Below are 6468 nucleotides of genomic sequence, written 5' to 3' on the forward strand. Positions count from 1 at the left end.
AGAGTGTTGGTAATATTGAGTCTTTTGTGACTGTCTGGGATAGTTGCAGCCTTTTACCCTCCCAGAGCTCAGGTGTTGTGTTGCTAGTTGTCTCTTGCCAATGAAAAGCTCTTTTTGAACCCTCGCCTAGAGAGAGATGGAAATTACATCCTATTACTAACTCTTCCTTCCGATTCACAATAATGTCTAGTTAATTTTAGTTCTGACTTCGCTGTTTTATTAACTCTCAGTCATATATACAAACAAGGGGCACATTTTCTCAGTGTCCCTAACATATAATCCAGAAATCTTCCAGGCTTTGGAGCATGTTAGGTGATGCATTTTGACATTGCATTGCCTTTTAGTTTATGCTGATATTAAGATGGTGTGCCCCAGATACCTTCTTGTTACCAAGATGGAGAGGGAGGAACCCAGCAGCCTGCCAGGCAGAGCAGGCTGCCATGATGTGTCCTCTCTGGGTACTCTGCTGGCAAGGTGATCTCTTAGGGGAGAGTTGAGAAATGACTACATTTGTGTTCCCTGGGCACCATTCATGGCCACCCAGACAAGGCTATTTGGCCAGAGGGTTTGTTAATGAATGCCTGCTCGTTGGCATCATTATTTGCTTTGTTCCAGTAAGTTGTTTTCATTCCGGTTGAAGAGAGGCATTTTGGGGGGAGTTTGTAGTCAGCAGGTCTTAAGAACCCTTAGTTTTCTATCAGCTTGACAAATGAAAGCAAGCCCTTTCAGTGAAGTGGATAGACTGGAAAACTTCCCAGTGCGATTGTCTTAGCAAGTGTGAATTAAGCTGGGATGAGGACTGCTGTCAGAAAGCAGCTTTTCAAGAAGAGGGCATGAGGTCCTGCTTAAGAGAAAGGTGCCCTTTCTCTTATGTCGGCAAGACAGTCAGTCCCCTGTCTTACACTGTTCATTTATTTACCCAACCGCTTTGCCCACAAAGTCATTATGAAGACAAACCTAGCATGTGCCAGTTGCTTTCCCTGGACCAGGTTAATAAGTGCATCCCGTGTCGAAGGTGAACGGGGAAAATGTGCTTTAGAGTTCTGCAACTGCTAATTATCTCAGGGTTTCCAACTATAGAATTCTTTTGCTTGAGAGATCACCAAGGTGATGATGGGTGTTTTGATCTGCAATGTCTTTGTGGTTTGATTTTTTTATTTGATCTTGGGGAAAGTTCATGTATTTTATACTTTAGTATCCAATTCTGAAATTCTGTATTTATGTTCTCTGTGGAAGTAGACAGTGTTAGAAATATTACAGTTTATTTGTGAGCCAGCAAAAAGTTCGTTTTCTTAGGGAGAGATAAAACCAGCAGATTCTTAGGAGTGAATGGCACTTGGTCACGATGCCCTCCTGCAGAGAGGAGGTTCCCAGTTCTTCCTGAGCGTTATCAGTGGGTTACCCCGCAGGAAGGATTGTCAGCCGGGGCAAGTCAGAAACTCTAGAGGTGGGATTTCTCAAGCTGGGAAAGGCCGCTGGGGTGTTTCTTATGGAATGTTCTTAGTTTTAGGTCCCATCAGGGTGTTAGGCCATATTTGTAGGCATCACTCAAACCCCAAAGCATGTACAAGAGAGGAAGAAGGCAGGGGAAGGATGCTGAAGATTATGGAGACTGGCACTAATTGCCCCTCTGAAGAGGTCCTGGTCACGTGCTCTGTTTCCAGGAAACCTAGTCTCCATTGTGGGCACATTGGGACTGAGATTTTTATTGTTTTTTAAACATAACATTTATTGGAGTTGGTTTTGTTGTTTCAGAAATATTCTGATTATAAGAACATTACACATTATTGTGGAGAATTTGGAAAATCTAGGTTTAAAAAAGTGTGGAATCACCTATAATCTCACTGCCTTGATATAAATAAATACTAATTTTAGTATATTTCTTTCCTGTCTTTTTTTATGTGAAAAATATGTGCACATGCATATATGCACGTGCATGTGTGCACTCATGCACACACACCCTCACACACACAGGCATTTTTTTAAAACATACCAAAATTGGTATCACACTATACACATTGGGATTTTTTCCTTTTATCATAAATGTTTTATGTGCTCATTGAAAAAAATTTTAAATATGTTAACATTTTGATATATTTATATGTCATTGATATATTTTTAAGTTAACATATATATATAATTCTGTTCCGTCTTCCCTCTTCCCAACTTTTTTTTGGTACGATTTCCTTTCAGAAGAAATTATAAGACTGACAGTGAGCATTGGGAAGTCCTTTCACTTGGCTTCACCAGCTGTTGGCGTTTTGCCACATTTGCACACACACACACGTCCTGTCTCCCGTCTTTCTTCTCATATCTCTTATTTTTTCTTCCTGAGCCATTTGCATGTAAATTTCAGGAGGCTCGATGACACTTAACCCCTGAATCTTTCAGCATCGAAACCCTAATAATCTGAGACTGGCCCCCAAAGAAAAAGACAGAGTGGTAGGTGGCAGGTTTAATAAGCAAGGGAACTTAACTTGTAGGCTTGTTTGGGCGGCCACAAGATTAGTTTTCCACATCCACCCGCCAGAATCTTAAAAGTTTATGTACAGAGGCTCTAACGGAGATCAGTCACGTGCCCAGTCCAGATAGTCTCAACACCATTCTGTCTCAAGGCTGGATCCTTGGAGCAGCACTGGGAGCTGGGAAGGCAAACGGAGTGCACATTCGAAAGCACAGGTGAGGGGCGAGGAGCCTCTATCTGATGGCCCAGGGTCAGCTGGAGGGTCAAACTGGTGGTCAGGTCTTCTCGATTGCCTTCCCCAACAGTATGTAGCTTCTAAAAACAAGAATATTCTTTTATCTAACCATAGCACCATTATTGTACTACTTGACATTACTACAATAATATTTTCTAATATATAGTTGTATTCAGATTTCCTAGTTGTCCCCAAAATAACCATTATAGCTACCCCCCTGCCCCCCAACCCATGATCTAATTAAGGAACATGCATTGCATTGGTTAACATGTTTCTTTAGTCTGTCTCAGTTCTCAAACTAGGGCAGTTTTGCTTCTCAAGGGGCATTTGGCAATATCTGGAGACATTTTTGCTGTCGCAGCTGGAAGGTTATTCCAGTGGTCTGGTGGTTCTGTTGGGTCGAGGCCTGGATGCAGCTGAACATTCTACAGTGTACAGGACAGCTGCCACAACAAAGTATTATCTAACTCAAAATGTTAGTACTCCTGAGGTGAAGAAACCATGATCTAAAATAATTTTCTTGCTTTTTCCTTTTTCATGACATTGACATTTTTTGAAGAATCCAATCCAGTTTCCTGTAGAATGTCCCACATGTTTTCTAATTTAAATCAGTGGTTCCCAAATTTGCTGTGCATTAGAATTCCCTTGGAACTTTTAAAAATTTGAATGCACAGGTCATACCCCAATAACAATTAAATCAGAATGCCTGGGGATGCGGACCAAGCATAGGTATTTAAAAAACAAAAAGGTGATTGAACATGCAGCCAAAGTTCAGAGACCACTGATTTAGATGAAATATTTTTTGATAAGAATTCTACGTAGAGGATATCGTATACTTCCCACTGCATGAGGTGTTTATCCCATTTTGGTGATGCTAAATGTAATCACTTGGTCCAGGTGGGTTTGCTCCCCCTCCATCTCTCCATTATAAAAATATCTTTTCTACTGTTAGTGATAAGTAATCTTTGGGGTTGTATATTGAATCCTTCTAATGGTTACATAGCATTATGTTATATGGATGTGTAAGTATCCCACTTTCCTGTTACTAGGCATACAGATTTTTTTCCTGTTTTCTATTATATGCAATAATGCCAAGAACATCTATACGCATAGTCGGTGGTTGCTAGTTATTTCTTTAGAATAAATATGGAAAGGAAAACTTGTTAGCTCAAAGGCCGTATACAGTTAAAAATTTGCTGTACATTGCCACTTATTGCTTCCTTTCATCTAATTCTTATCTACCTCCTGACACCAAATACACACACACACACACACACACGCACACACGCGCGCGTGCACACACACACACGCACACATTTGTACTTCAGTGGTCTGTTTCTTCAAAACCCCGCTCATTGCCAGTGACTTGATAGTCTGATACCTTATTTGTTTTAATGTCGTGTGTGTGTGTGTGTGTGTGTGTGTGTGTGTGTGTGTGTGTGTAATTATCAGTGAATGTAGAGGCTGATGTCCAGGCACACCTCATCCGTCAGGCCACTGGTGTGGGGGTTTGGGAATCTAGTCGGGATTTGGTTGTTACTATAATTACCTTCCATACATCAAAGACTTCAAGCACCTCTAGCGGACGTGGCTTAGTGTGGGGCCCGGGGTGCTAGAGAGACTTTTCTCAGTGCTAGAGAGACTTTTCTCAGTATTGTGATCTCCTCTCAGCTTTCACCAAGGCCTATTGTACCCCAGTGCTAGAGGGGAGTCTCTCACTACACTCCGGCCCCTCCCCCAAAGCTTGAGGTGGGGTGGGGGTTCTCCTGGTGCAACTCCGTTTTAGGTAGGCCCCGTTCATTCTGGACTTAAGAGGTGGGACTTTCTCAGGGTTCCTGCAACACCCTCCATGGCAGCCAGTCTCTATCTCGTATCTGTGAGGGGCCTTGGTGAGGAAGAGTTCCTGCTTTTCCCCTGGTGGTGGCAGACCTCTGCTTACATCAGCGCAGGGTCTTGGGCTGGATGGGTTTTGCGTTCTTTACCCAGGGACAGACTGCTGTGGCCTTTTACTGGGTGTAAGTTGTGGTCGGGAGGGAGAGAATGGGGGCTTTACTGCCCCTCCCTTAGAAGCAGGCGACTTCCGCTTCATCTGCTCTCCCCACACCCCAGCAGTTGACCTCTGCCCCTCTCTCATCTGCTTCAGGCTTTTGCCTCCCAGATCTGGGTCTGGGAAGTAAGTGAGGCTCACGTCTGGACCACAAGCAGGGTCTCTCAGGTCTCCCGCCGTGCCTCCAGCCTTTCTCCAGGGCTCCCAGCGGAGGCCTGTGGAAAAGAGCTCGTGAGTGACTGTGAACTGAAGGAGTGTCCAGGAATCTCAGGATTCTGAACTGTCACACAGGCCCATACTTGCCCTTTAGAATTTTAAAAGTATAGCTGTTTTCTTCCTACCCACTTTCTTGGCAGCTGTCCTCTTCCGCTTGTGATCTACCAAAGGTGAAGCAGTTCTCATGTCCTCTCTTAGGAGGGGTTTGTCATTCTGGAATTCAGTCATTGGTGGCCCAAAGCTGGCTCATGCAGGTTCTTGAGATCTGATTGGATGTCTCTTCCCAGCTCCCAGTTCAGCAACGTGATATTGGTAGTTTGAAACTGGCTGTGGTGGGAGTATTTACACTGTAGAAATTGGCAAATGCTTTAAATTAGCACCCACCCTTCTCCACTGAGAACCAGTTACTAAACGTACACCAGCAACCCATTGAATCATTTTGCCTGGTTGCTTTGTGACATCAGTTGTCTAGGCATAAGGAAGGGAATACTTTGTAGATTTTCTGGCTTTTTCTGATTAGCATGGGAGCAATGTTCTCGAGTTTTCTACATACTAAGCGGAAGTAGAACTCAATGTTTGTTTTTGTTTATTTTGATTAGTGAGATAGAACAGCTTATTCAAGATCATTATCCATTAGAATTCCTTCTTTATAGAAAGGTGATGTTGAAAGGTGAGCCAAGGAATGGATTGCAGTTACAATTTGGAAGATGAGGGTCTCCAGAGAGGTCAAGATGATCTCATGAGATAAAAAGGCAAGGAAACCTTATCCTCTGTGAATAAAATAAAATTCCCAAGGGAGACTAACATCAGCAACGTATGAGAGATCTAACAGGAAAAATCAGAACCTCTTCAACATACAAAATCTTTTGTTGTGGGACCCCCGAGGGAACAATTGACCTCAACCCAAAACATACGGTGCGTCCCTAGGGCCTACACCCGCCACCACCACTGTGCAGCACTGTGCAGCAGGGAAAGAAGCACGTAAGCTGTTGAAACTAATTGCTTTCCCATGATGCCTACTGGGTCCTCAGGCAGGATTTTGTAAATGGATGAACTTGGGACATCTGCCATAGAGTTAACATGTCTACAGAGTGACAAGAAAAGACTAATGGGAATGCATTTACAGTTTTTGCAGTTTATTTTATGCGCTGGCTCTGACCTCATCTCCATTACAGAACATTCTGTTTTGCCCAATTATAGTAAGGATAATGTTAAATCGTGCCTGCTTTTTAAGTTTTCTGTGACAGACTTCTAATCCTAAGTCTGCTATTCTCCACTCTACCTCAGTCTACCCAGAGTAGGCTCAAGAAATACAAATTTATTTTATTACCTTAAGCCAAACACTAGGAATTCAAATATGCTGTCACAAAAATAAGCCCTCACACTAGAATAACTTTTGGTCTGTTGTTTGTGCCGTTATCTTCTTCCTTGAGCATGAGGCAACGAGAGTGAATATTTCTCTGTAAATCTTGGGTAGTTTTTCCACACATTTTCTCAAGTAGACAT

At 42.9% G+C, this 6468-nt stretch overlaps 1 protein-coding gene across 2 annotated transcripts in view; it reads left to right on the forward strand.

The window, feature by feature from the left end:
• UTP25 (UTP25, small subunit processor component) overlaps nucleotides 1-6468 on the forward strand; it is a 22437-nt gene that overhangs the window by 14312 nt on the left and 1657 nt on the right. The window lies entirely within an intron of this gene.

This window comes from Pteropus alecto, unplaced genomic scaffold (genome assembly GCF_000325575.1).
Source record: "Pteropus alecto unplaced genomic scaffold, ASM32557v1 scaffold101, whole genome shotgun sequence".
In the NCBI taxonomy this organism is placed as follows: Eukaryota; Metazoa; Chordata; class Mammalia; order Chiroptera; family Pteropodidae; genus Pteropus; species Pteropus alecto.